Here is a 14,023-nt window from a genome sequence, read left to right as displayed (position 1 = left end):
GAAGACTCAGTTATTAAAGTGATGAGACAAAAGGAGAATATAGTAAGGGATTTAGCAGACAAGAAGAAATGTATAATTATATTAGGAATGGAAGAGAAACACAACACAGATAGAACCACAAGAATCAAAGAGGAAAATGAAAAAGTAAGCCAATTACTAGAATCAGTTCAGGAAGATGAACCAGAAATTATGAAACAAATCGAAGAGAAATTTAGACTCGGAAAGTATAGCACAGACAAGACCAGACCAATTAAGATTAAATTCAAGTCACAAACAACGGCAGAGAATATCTTATCCAAAACAGGGAAACTAGCAACAAGTGAACAATACAAAAAGATATGGATAAAAAGAGAAATGAATAAAGAGGAAAGAGAGGAAGAAAAGCAGAAAAGACTGGAAGCTAAGACAAAAAACGAGAACAGAACGGAGTCAGAGAAAGAGAGATTCTATTGGAGAGTAGTGAACATGAAACTAAGGAAGTTCGACATACAAAAGAAAAACATAAGGGAAACAGAGAACACAATGGAAGTGGCAGAAAACTAAGAGTGTCTTACACAAATATAGATGGATTAATAACAGGATTGAATGAGCTGAATGATTATTTGAAAGAAAAAGAACCGGACATAATGGGAATTGTAGAAACAAAATTAAAAGGCCCACTACCACCCAACAGTGTAGGACATGATGCATACAATTATTGGATTAGAAACAGAGAGAAAAAGCAAGGGGGTGGAGTTATGTTCCTGACTAAGAAGGATATAAACGTGAAAGGTGTCATATATGGAAAGAATACAGTAGAGATGATTATGATAGAAGTGGAAGACAGAGATAAGAAGAGCAGAAAATTTGTGATCAATTATGTGCCTCCGAAAACAGCCTCATGGGAGGAGAGTGAATATAAAAGTATGCTAGAGGACACAAAGATAGCATTAACTAAAATAATGGAAGACGGAGGAAGAATAGTTATGATGGGCGACTTTAATTGCAAAGAAATCTGCTGGGAAGAAATGACAGTAAAGAGTGGTGATGACTCATGGGGAAATGCTCTACTTGAGATGATTACTGACCATTCAATGACACAATGGATACAAGAGAACACTAGGTATAGAAATGAAGAAGAACCATCGAGGCTAGACTTAATAATTACATCTGAACCTAGAATAGTGGACAAGATTGAATATAAAACACCAATAGGTAAAAGTGACCACATATTGATTGAACTGGAACTTAATGAAGAAAAATATATGAAAAGAAATGAACAATATAGAAAAGGAAGAATGATGTATGAAAAAACAAACTTTGATAAAATAAGAGAATTCTTCCAACAAGAAAACTGGGAAGAAATATACAAAGAAGAAACATCAGTGGAAGAGAAATGGAATATTTTGACAAAAATTTACAAAAAAGGAGTGGAAAAGTATGTCCCAAGACAAAAACAAGAAAAAGAATATGTAAAATGCTGGTACAACAAAAGTTGTAGGGAGTTAAAAGACAAAAGAGACAAAGCCTGGACCAGATGGAAAAAAGACAGAAGACCTGAAAAATGGAAAATATATACTGGTTATAGAAATGAATATGTACAAAAGTGCAGAGAGGAAAAAAGAAAATATGAAAAAGATGTTATAGAAAAGTGTAAAGATCAACCAAAACTATTCTACAGATTTGTAAACAATAAACTGAAAAACAAACAAGACTTGGAGAAATTGAGACAAGGAGGAGTTGAATACACTGAGGAAATGGAAATGGCAGAAATTATGAACAAACATTTTAAATCAGTGTTTACAAGGGAAAATATACAACCTGAAGAGATTGAGTGGAAAGAAAAAGTCCCCCCTATGGAAGAAATAGAAGTAACAAAGAATGAAATATTGACACACTTGGGTAATTTTGATGTCAGAAAATCGCATGGGCCAGATGAAATAGCAAACTGGATTCTGAAAGAATGCAGGAATGAACTGGCAGACAAAATACATAGCATAATAAGCAGTTCCTTAAAAGAAGGAAAAGTTCCAGAAGATTGGAAAAAAGCAAATATAGTACCTATATATAAAGGAAATAAAGAAGAACCTACCAACTATAGACCAGTCTCTCTAACAAGTACAATAGCAAAAATTTGTGAAAGAATTATCAAAAGTAGATGGGTAAAATACTTGGAAAAAAACAACGTACTAAATCCAAGGCAATTTGGATTCAGACAAGGACGGTCATGCGTCACCAATTTAATATGTTTCTATTCAAGGCTAATAGATATAATACAAGAAAGAGATGGATGGGCTGATTGTGCATTTCTAGACCTAAAAAAGCTTTTGACAAAGTACCACATAAGAAGTTGCTTAAGAAATTAGAATATGAAGGAGGAATACAAGGTAAATTGCTAAATTGGATGGAAGACTTTTTGCAAGACAGAAAAATGAGAGTAGTGATAAGAGATCAGCACTCAAAATGGAATGAAGTAATAAGCGGTGTCCCGCAGGGAACAGTTCTGGCCCCAATAATGTTTGCTATATATATTAATGATATGGATGAAGGAATTGAAAGCTATATGAGCTTCTTTGCAGATGATGCAAAACTACTGAAAAGAGTGAAAACTGAAGAAGATTGTGAATCACTACAGAGAGATCTAAATAAAGTACAAGAATGGAGTAGGAAGTGGGAGATGGAGTTCAATACAAAAAAGTGTAGTATAATGGAATTTGGAAAAAGCAAAAACAGAATAACAGGATCATATAATTTGGGAGAAGAAGGAATAAAAAAAGTAAAAAATGAGAAGGACCTGGGAGTCATTGTTATGAATAATATGTCACCTGAGAAACATATAAATAAGATTTTTGGAGAAACTTATAATTTAATAAGAACAATCAAAGTGGCATTTACATACCTGGATGAAGAAATGGTGAGGAAAATCCTAATCACCCTGATAAGACCAAGATTAGAATATGCAGCAACGATATGGTCACCAAGTACAAAAAAATGTATAAAAAAACTTGAAAGAATACAAAGAGCAATCACAAAACTGGCACCAACACTCTCAAAACTATCATATGAAGAGAGACTACAAAAACTTAAACTACAGACACTAGAGCAAAGAAGAGAGAGAGGAGATTTGATAGCTATTTACAGAATCATGAAAGGCATAGAAATTACTGATAGAGAGAATCTGATAAAATGGGATGACAGAAATACAAGAGGACACGGAAAGAAAATAAAAAAAGACAGCTATAGAAGAGATTTGAAAAAGAACAGCTTTCCTCACAGAGTAATAGACAGTTGGAACAAGTTAGATGAGAAAGTGGTGTGTGCAAAAACAATACACGAATTTAAAAATAGTTTAGATAAAATGAGATATGAAGACGGTACCCCACGAGCATAGCTCCCCTTCCCGTAAAATACAACTAGGTAAATACACACACACACACACACTAGTGTAGTGATACCGTGCTCGCCTGTTAACTCATTGATCCGAGATCGTTCCCTGCCTAGGATTGGAAAGCACCGCAGTCTGGTACCCGGCTCTATTGGGCAAGGAGCTGACTGTGTGTGTGTGTGTGTGTGTGTGTGTGTGTGTGTGTGTGTGTGTGTGAGGTCAAAACAATTAATAAATAGATAAATGAATGAATTAATAAATTAATTAATGAATAAAAAAATAAAGATATGAAATAATAGATAAGCAAATAAATTAATAAATAAGTAAATAAATAAATGAATAAGTAGATATATGAATGAATGAATAAATAGATAGATAAATAAATAAATAAACATATAAATAAGATAATTCAATGGATAAATGAATAAATAGATAAATTAATAAATGAATAAGTAAATAAATAAGTATATGAATAAATCACTCATGGCTAAATAGAGGAGAAATAGGCAAGTGAAAAAATAGATAAATAAATAGACAAAAATAAATGAATAAATGGAATAGACGAATGATTAATCAAAAAGAACGTATAGAGAAATACAATAGAAGATAGAATAAAACTAAGATTGAAGAACATTTTCGTAGAAAACGGGAGGTGGGTTACGCGAGTGCGTTACGTTTTCTTCCGTTTTCTTTCCCCTTTCTTAGAATTACCCAGGATTTTTTTTTTCTTTAACACGATCACCCTAACAAGGGCTGTCACACTGGGAAACCTTACCTCCGATTGTTGGAGAAGATTTGCAGTCCGCAGCTTTCGAAAAGGAATCTGATTATATGCTGAAGGAAAATCAATTTCCTCCAGCAAATCCAAAGACATTTATTAGGAAAACAAAAACAGTTTGCCGTGGTGATTTGACGGCGGAAAATATGCTGGAGGTGAGCGGTATCGCCAACAAATCGGAGGTCGGAGGAAAAATAGCCCAGTGTGATAACCCTTGACGTTGGGCTGTAATTTGATTACCCCAAGGGTTGTGTCGAAAGCACACACACACACACACACACACACACACACACACACTCATGGCGCGGTTGGTATAGTTCCCGGCTGCCACTACGGCGGTCCAGGTTCGATTCCCGCCCAGGGCTGAAATGATTTCAGTATCGCTGCGCTGTGGGGTGTTATTCCAACTCTCGTGGGCGGGGAGTTGGGTGTGTGTGTGCGTGTAAGGTCATAGTATTACCCATAGATCGGTCATACGAGCTCTGAGCTCTCATCTGGTAGGTTGATAACTGTCGATCACGAGTCCAACACGTGAACCAAAGCCATGGTCAATGACACATACACACACACAATTATATATATACATATATATATACATGTATATATATGTATATATATATATACAGCGGCGGCGCCAGGAATTTTTAGTTGGGGAGGCTTAGGGGGGGCTGAGCAAATTTTTTGGGGGGCTAATAGTAATATGATAATACACATATATTATCCTCATTTCAGAAGGGGAGGGGGTTAATGGTAGGACTAGCACTGATGGCTGACAAATCTTTAGCCCTGGCAATTAAAAATTCCACTTAATAAAATTATTTCAATTAGTGTTTTAAATTTTCAATTTGCTCATTTCAGTTGGGGGGGCTGGCCACTTTTTGGGGGGGCTGGCCACTTCTTTGGGGGGGGGCTAGAACCCCCCCCCCCCCAAGCCCCCCCCTGGCGCCGCCACTGTTGAAACTCTTCAGTAACCATAATCAATTAAGCTAATGAAAGTTCAGGTTACACTGCAAGTTGGTGGGAAAGGTATGAATTTTAATGACTATAAAAATTATGTCGAACACAGATTCTGGATGTATTCTAATGACTACAAAAATTGTCTACCACAGCTACTGGATGTATTTTAATGACTACAAAAATTATGTCTTTCACAGATAATGTATGTGGAATCCATATCGAACAGGGTCTGTAGGAAAGAACAGTTCCCACACCGTCGCAGGCGCTGTTTATTGGCACATCCGATGGACGGTGGAATTCCACGCCAGTGGACCATTCCAAGGTCTAAATATACAGGTCAGACCGTTTACATTCTTCTGCGCAGCTTCTGACGTCATTTGGCTGAGTCCATTTTCTCTTTGTGATACACTGAAGAAAAATGTGAAACGCCAAGGAAGACAGGAACTATAACATTTTATATATTATATATATGTATATATATATTATATATCATATATATTATATATTCATATATATAGACAGGAACTATAATATTTTATATATATTTATATATATATTTTATATAATATTTGTCAGAATATAACTAATTGCGTGGAGCAGTGCGAGCGAAGGCGACGTCATTTTCGAACGACGGACCAGCTTCAACTGACAGCTATAGGACCCGCTAACCCCACTTTGAACAGCCAGGTGACGTTCACGGGCCCGCTGCGCCAACTCCCTCGAAATTCGGTCGGAAGTGGTTAGACTTTATATTCTTAGATCTTGGACCATTCAATGGCTACCCTGCAGATACGTTGGGCTCCACCGAATATACTGAACAACATGGCACCAAACAAATATCTCGCCAGAGATTGGCGTACCATTTGAGTAACAAAAGATAACTTATATCCAGGTACACCCTAACTTTACCTATATATATATATATATATATATATATATATATATATATATATGTATGTATATATGTATGTACACATCGGTGAAAAATGTAGTAACACATTTGTAAATCACAACTACTGAAGAGGATTCCAGTTAGCAAATCGAAATATAGTTTCGTTTACTCAACTCTTTCGTCTGACTGTGGTGTTTGTGATATATATATATATATATATATATATATATATATATATATATATATATATATATATATATATATATATATATATATATACATTCCTACTGTAAGGTCCGTACCAGTTAACAAGCTGGTACGGACTTTCCAACCCACTCTCTCCTCACCCGCTCCTTCCCCCGCCACCCCAGTATGCCCAGCGCCTGAGTGAGGTCATCTGACCACATCTCTTCTTCTCTGTAGCTTATAAGTCCCCTTTGTACTCTACCCTATGTACTTTCCTGAAGAGGGCTACAGTTGATAGCCGAAATATAGGATTCTTCTTTATTCGAAGTTTATTTTCTCCGATTGTGGGTTCCTGTGTGTCATTTACAAATGTGCTACTACATTTCTGCTTATATATATATATATATATATATATATATATATATATATATATATATATTATATATATATATATATATATATATACTACCTTACCGGGGTGCCGTATCGACTTGGACGTTGGCCACCATAGAGGTCTGTTCCTGTCTGCACATGGCTCTTCTTTACCAAATAGGAAGGAAAACCTAAAATTTGAAGAAAAAAATACATATATAACAAGTGTCACACTACACCTGCTTAGAGAATTTTCTTTGTTGAGACAACTCTGTATATCTTACAAGTCTTCTGCTGTAATGTCTGGAAAGGGAATAAAATCATCACCTAGTAACAAATGAATTGATCAGAACATTTCCACAAGCGTTCAAATCTCTTCCCGCCAATCTCCATTCTTGGAATAGAAATAAAGAATATATATATATATATATATATATATATATATATATATATATATATATATATATATATATATATATATATATATATATATACATATATATATATATTGTATGTGTATGTGTGTGTAGATAGATATTTGTATACATATCTATATCCATATTTATATTTATATTTACATTTATATTTATATTTAATGATTAAAACACTACCTGGAACTCGCGTTCTCATGGTGAATTACGGATAGAGTATATTAGCAACACAGCCTCTTCTGTTGGAATCCAGCCAATTCGTGGATACTGGGAATCACCCAGTTGTCTGATTCATCTCTCAAGGGGCTAGAGTCAGAGATCAACCATATTTTCCTCCACAGTCATGTGTGACACATGATGTGTCTACTTTTTCGAATGTTTTCTCACGTAAGGATGCGCTTGAACACACGCACGAACACACAAACAAACAAAATAACATAATGGCAGACGTACGATAATTAACAAAGAAGTAGGTGACAGCAATCTTCCACGCAGAATTCTAAGCCCCTACAATAGCTTAGATCAACTAACACATCTTGGAAATATTCCTTATTTTGAAATGAACTGTGATGACTGAAGATGAAGAGAGGACAATTACATAAACGCATACATACTCACACTCTCTCCCTCTGTCTCAAAAAACCGCTGTGATGTCTTCTATGATGATTTAGCTCTATTTTACTTTATATAAAGTGAATAAAAAGAAAACAAAAGTGATGGTAATGAAGAAAAAACAAGAATGTCTAAGGGTAAGAATTCAAGTAGAAGGAAGAATATTGACACATGTGGACCATTTCTATACCCAAGGAAGCATGTTAATTAACTTGGGAAGAACGACGAAGAGGATAACCATAACGAAAAATAATTTCAACAAAATTAAACACTAACAATAAGATTAACATGAGAACAAGAAAAAGATTTGTAAAATGTTACACTTGGTCAGTATTATTATATGCATGTGAAACTTGGACAATTAGTAAACAAATGCAGGACAGGATAAAACAGTAGAAATGTGGATTTGGAGAAGGATGCTGAAAATTTAAAACACGAAGAAACACCGCAGCAAATAAGTACACAGAGGGAAATAATAACAACTATCAGGAAAAGACAGTTCCACTTTATAGGACACGTCATGAGAAGATAACAATTAGAACCTACGTGCCTAACAGGAAAAATAGAAGGAAAGAGGGAGAAAGACCACGCAGAAAATATGTAGACGGGTGGACGTCGGTACGAGAAGAAATAACAAATTCCATCGTGTTAAGGTTTGTCTTACCCAAATATTAATTGTTTGCCTTTGGTATCATTTATTGCACGACACAAGAAAGTAAGGATTGTAGAATGTAGATATATAAAATCTCAACAATCCGAATCTGGCAATTAGCTGTCTATCTCCCCGCTTCATGTCCTAAAATTCCCCTTCAGGAAGAGGGAATTAACCTGTAGTGTTCCTCCGAAATTGACAACAAATCCCGTCCATACCGGGTGGTCCTTTTTCTTGTATTATTTCTGCCTAAGGATTATTTCATTCAACCTCGTGTCTTATCACCCTCAGTAGTGGTGTGCCAGATTAATGTATGTTAAGGATGATACCACGTCCACCGTTTTAAAATTATAAAACTTGCACCCACAAGTTAGAGTAATACGTTTGAACATATATATTTTTCATAGAACGAGATTTTCGTTGTCCCAAAAATTATATATATATATATATATATATATATATATATATATATATAAATATATATATATATATATATATTTATTATATATATATATAAATATATACATATATATATATATATATATACTTCCAGCAAAATTTAATTACCTTGTCTCTTTAAAATCATGACTAGTAGGAAGAAATATATAAATATGCATGAACTCGATGCAAAAATATTTTGCAAGATTATTTGTGGAATCTGGCGCTCGTTACATATACTATACGCTGGAATCTGTCATGGTCATGTACGTAAGGATCATGATCCGGTCAGGATTATAGCGATTAGTGGACCGGTGGCTGTGACTAATATTAAATATGCACGTGGGTTACATGAACTGAATTAGTAACGTGGCTGTGTTCTTCAGACACAAGGTAAATATTATTTTTTCCAGTTTGTAGGGGGCTTCTTTTACAAAAGGTGATCATAAAATGAACTACTGATTTGGTCAATTTATGGATCCAGCCCACTATACAACTTGATATGTGGCTCATGTGTTCCTAATGCTAAATGTTGTGATATGAACGATGGTGTAGTTCATTTCACAACATTTATCACTAGGAACACATGAGCCAGATATCAAGTTACAAGGTTGGCTGAGTCCATAAATTGTCCACTGATTTTCATGTCATACACGAAAACTGTCATTGCAAATTTGTTGCTAAAATCCAACAAACTGTGTATACGAGCCGTCCTGAAAATTGATGTAATTTTGTGGAACTTGTAGGTACTTTTTTAATATTTTGTGGGACTTACAGGATTTTTTTTTTTTTCAATATGTAAGAACCCAACCAAAGAATTCACTATTCGTACTTTAGTGCAAGATAAACAAAGCAATGGAAATGACAATATGTTTGGCATCGTCAAATTGTAGAAAATTTGTGGCATTGTGAGAGCAGTTTGGGACTTCATGATTCATCACTGACTTAATGTTTGTTATGAAACACAAAGCATTTGGTCTCTTGCAGTCTCCTTCATTCTTATGTTCATATGTTCTTAAAGAGAGCCTGAGTTATCTATAGGAACCACAGATGCATGAATATCTATTGTCGGATAATTGACTCTAATTAGGTCCTCCGTAGTATGCCCCCATTATAGGGAACATCCTGAGCTGGTATGGGTCACTTTGCATTCTGCTCTTATTCTTGAATATGGCCTCTTTGTATCGTACTGTATGTCTATTACAGCAATTTCTGTGGGTGTTTCTAAAGGGTGGAGGTGAGGGCCATTTAGGGTGGTGGAACAGAGGGCGCAGATGCTCGTGCTAGATCAATGGAAGCTTGTCAAGAATATAAGACATATATAGTTTTGATAAAGTGACCAGTTTATATATGTATTTATTTATTCTAAGCATATAACTCTGACAATCAGTCTGACACTGAAAGTTTAAACTTGTTTTATATATAATAAGTATATATATATATATATATATATATATATATATATATATATATATATATATATACACTATATATTTATATATTCTGTTTTTTCTTTTTTTTTCATCAATCCATTTTGTGTTGGATTTATCATTGGGAAATTTCATTCCTACATAAAGGGCCTTGGATATCTGAATACTGTACAGTATAATTATCTGGCAAGGTTGCTGGGAGCCACATTTTGATGTGTTGGGGGAAATGCTCAGTAACTCATCATATGTGAGATTTGAATACCCATCTCACACCTAAAGTAAAATTTAAAAAGGAATATGTGTATAGAGGGCTTACTACTCAGAATTATGTATTCAGTTTTCCTTAAGTGTGATCATGAATATAACACTGAATTGAATGAGTATTCAACAAATTATAAGATTCACAGTATTTTATTGAACACACAGAATAGTCCTAGTAGGAGACTTTAACTTCAGTGAGGTTGGTTGGGAGGTGTGGGAAGCAAGTGATAAGGCAGATTCCTTGGGTTAATGCCCTGTTTGATGTAGTAGTGGATTCACTCAATGTGGATTCACTTGGTGAATGAATGAGACGACTTCAGTTGGAAAGGATGAATATTCCCAATAGGTTGGATTTCCTATTTACCAAAGAACTGGACATTGAAGGCTCATTGAAATATATTTGCCCAATAAGAAAAATTGACCTGCATTGAAGATCAAAGAGAAAGAGGAAATTTGATTGCAGTGGTCAGGGCATTGAAGAGGGTGGACTATTTTGATGAAGATCTCTTAATTAGAGATGGGAGGGCTTCATGGAATTGTGGGGACAAATTGAAAAAGACAATCAAAAAGATGTGAAGAAATACTCCACATATACATATACCAAAGGCTTTTTTCCCCCTTACATGGGGGGGGGTAGCCAAAAAGAAAAAGGCATAGAAACCACTCCCACCCATTCCATCCCCTACATACTCCCACTACCCTTCACCCTCTTCCCTCTTGGCACCTCCTGGATTATGGGTCATCCCTGCATCCCATCCACTGCCCTGGGTCAGAAACAGTGTCGCAGGACACAGCACATCCACAGCAAGGCCGCTTCATTAATTCGGCGACCCCCCCCTCTTCATTCCATACAGTTGCATAAACTTTTGGAAAAGCCCAGAAGGTGATCTAGCTGAAGCTGGAAAGATGTATGAACTTAAATCCAGGTATGATATTAAGAGAACAAGGTGATGTAGTCCAAGACGGAACTGTGCGTAACTTTCGATCTAGGTATGATAATTCAAGAGTAAAAGGCATGACCTTACAAGTGTTGTTCTTTACCTTTATACAGCACAACAATTTGGTAGTACATGTCGGAATTTTAGGGAGTGAGGGCTTGGCTGTACCACCGGTTTCGATATAACTAGGATCTTACAGTACTAAGTGGTTTACATTATTACTTTAAAAATCATTATCTAATTCTTCTGGCATAGAAAAATTCAAATTTTGCAAATTTCCCCACTTCATAAGCATCCTTGGCTAATACCGGCTGTCATACAGTTACATATTTTATGTATATGTGGATCAACTCAGTGATATTGAATCTAAGGCCACAAAAAAAAAAACACATCCAGAGATTCATTTCAAAGGTAGGCCTATCACTAAAACTGTTGTAAAGTCTTTGTAACTATTCAGTTATGTCCAGTGTACCAAACCAATTTCTTCCACCATGGACAGGTTGTGTCCCTATGCGGCAGCACCTATCCATCAACTTAACTGTAAATTTTCATTTTCACACATGCAAGGCATACAAGTCCTGTACATTACCACAGACACGAATTAGTGACATCGTGTTTAAGGAAGATCATCACTGAGGTGGATTGGGCCCAATGGAAGACTCAAGGAGAAAATACTGACAAATTTGATGGAGTGAGCTTGAAAGAAAGATTAAGATGGATGGAAAGAATGGAGAGGGCTTTGGATGCATTTAGAATTTCTGTTGAGTAGGAAAGAGAGGGTGAAGGTGGGGGGGTCGCTGAATTAATGAAGTGGCCTTGCTGTAGATGTTCTGTGTCTTGCGACACTGCTTCTGACCCAGGGCAGTGGACAGGATGCAGGGATGACCCATCATCCAGGCGGTGGCAATATAAGATGGAGGGAAGAGGGTGGAGGGGAGTGGAGTATGTAGGGGATGGAATGGGTGGGAGTGGTTTCTATGCCTTTTTCTTTATGGCTACCTCCTGTGTAAGGGGGAAAAAAAGCCTTTGGTATATGTATGTATTACTGAACAAAGTTACTTCTTTTATTTCAAATTAGAAATGTGAATTAGTAGGATACAATGAATGCACATTATGATTTCTCATGGTAAATACACAGTACCATCGCACTGGCTACCATGTCTCGCACCCACCCCAGGATTAATGTTTCGTATCCCTCGGGGGTACAGGTACCCCAGGTTAAGAACCACTGGATTAGAGTGAATGGAAGGATGAATGACACAGCTAGGAGGGATATTTTTGTCAGCTGTTTTGTAATTCATTTTGAGTTGATGAAGGTGTTGAGAGGCTGGCGATAGGATGAATCAGGGGGACTAAATAAGCTTAGGCTATTAGACCTTACTGTGGGAGAAATGAGGGTGCTACTATAGCGTGAAGTCTTCTACCACACTATAGTGTGAGATCTACCTCCTGTTAGCACAATAGTGTGAGGTCTACCATTTCCATACATTTATTTTAGCGATAAACACATAATTTTGTACAAATCGTAGGAATGACTTGGATAGATAATTGGATTTCTAATTACATTCATATTAAAGGAAGAAATGTAAAAATAAACATGTTATCATATATTTCCATACATTTATTCTAGCGATACACACTTTGTACATCTTCTAAGAATGACACAAATAGGTTAGGTTAGGTGGACAGGTCACATTTTTTATGTATTTGGACAGGACACATGTTTGATGGACAGGTGAGGGGAGCATCCCGGAGGAACGCAGGTCATGCAGTAGGCTTCAGGTTGCACCTGGGTAGGCGACATATGATGGTAGACCTCAGGCTATAGTAACACTGAAATGAGCCTCACTGTATCAGCATTATCATGTGTTCTAAATCTTCCTATATTCCGCATTATCTACTGGTAGGATTGCATATTACTTGTCACATTAGAAAATTTGACTTTGTATTTATGTATTTCTGTTTTTTATTTAATTTCCTTGTTTTTCCTTCTTTTGTGTTGTGGTCTGAGGTTATTAATCATGTCCATTAGATTTTATTTTTGTTGTTTTTGAATTCCTTTCCTATTGTGCACTTCTGCAACACAACAAAGTCCCCTATTTCCCATCCTTTGCCCAAGGTTCTTTGTGTAAGTCACCAAGTTCTGTATAGGACAAGCCAGACAGTCTTTTGACTTCAACAGCTGATGGCTCCTTTGGATCTCTTTGATTTTAGCTTGATTATTTTCTTTATAATCTCCAGACCATTTTGCATTAAATATCGAGTATAAGTTACCTCATCATGTTTTTACATTATAGGTATGTAGAAAGTTTTTTATTTTTATATGTTATTTGACAGTGTTTTACAAGTTTGTGTCAATCTAAAATTGTTAAAAACAGGATCTGAGAAATTAATCCAGATTATTTCTTTTCAGAATCGTCTTGTGCCATCTCAAATTTACTTCCAGTTATCACTGAATAGAAGCAATGGTACATGGCTACTGGTGCAGGAACAAGAGCGACACAAATGAAAAAAGTTTCTAGATATAGGAAATACATAAAGATGGAAAAAGATGTGATACAGAAGTAATCATTACCTGCTAAGAAATGGATATGAATAGGAAGTATTTAGACGGAGATCTTCCTTCTGGAAATGCAAACTCGGTTTTTTGTGATTTGATGACCCAAGTAGATACTTTTAACAAAGGGAACAATTCCTGTGTTGGCAAAGGTG

At 35.8% G+C, this 14,023-nt stretch overlaps 1 long non-coding RNA gene across 2 annotated transcripts in view; it reads left to right on the top strand.

The window, feature by feature from the left end:
- Window positions 1–7,265: 7,265 nt before the first annotated feature.
- LOC143020831 (uncharacterized) overlaps window positions 7,266–14,023 on the top strand; it is a 7,731-nt gene continuing 973 nt past the window's right edge. The window contains exons 1-2 of one of the 2 annotated variants that reach the window (XR_012965943.1): window positions 7,266–8,245; window positions 13,725–14,023. The exon at window positions 13,725–14,023 is cut by the window's right edge and continues 973 nt beyond it. This is a non-coding gene — a long non-coding RNA (uncharacterized LOC143020831). Of the gene's footprint in view, window positions 8,246–8,846; window positions 9,076–13,724 lie in introns of those variants that run through there. The other variant, XR_012965942.1, reaches the window with a different exon arrangement.

The sequence above is a fragment of the Oratosquilla oratoria genome, chromosome 40 (genome assembly GCF_046742065.1).
Source record: "Oratosquilla oratoria isolate Oo_2021 chromosome 40, ASM4674206v1, whole genome shotgun sequence".
NCBI classification, from domain to species: domain Eukaryota; kingdom Metazoa; phylum Arthropoda; class Malacostraca; order Stomatopoda; family Squillidae; genus Oratosquilla; species Oratosquilla oratoria.
This window is presented reverse-complemented; position numbering and strand designations above follow the sequence as displayed.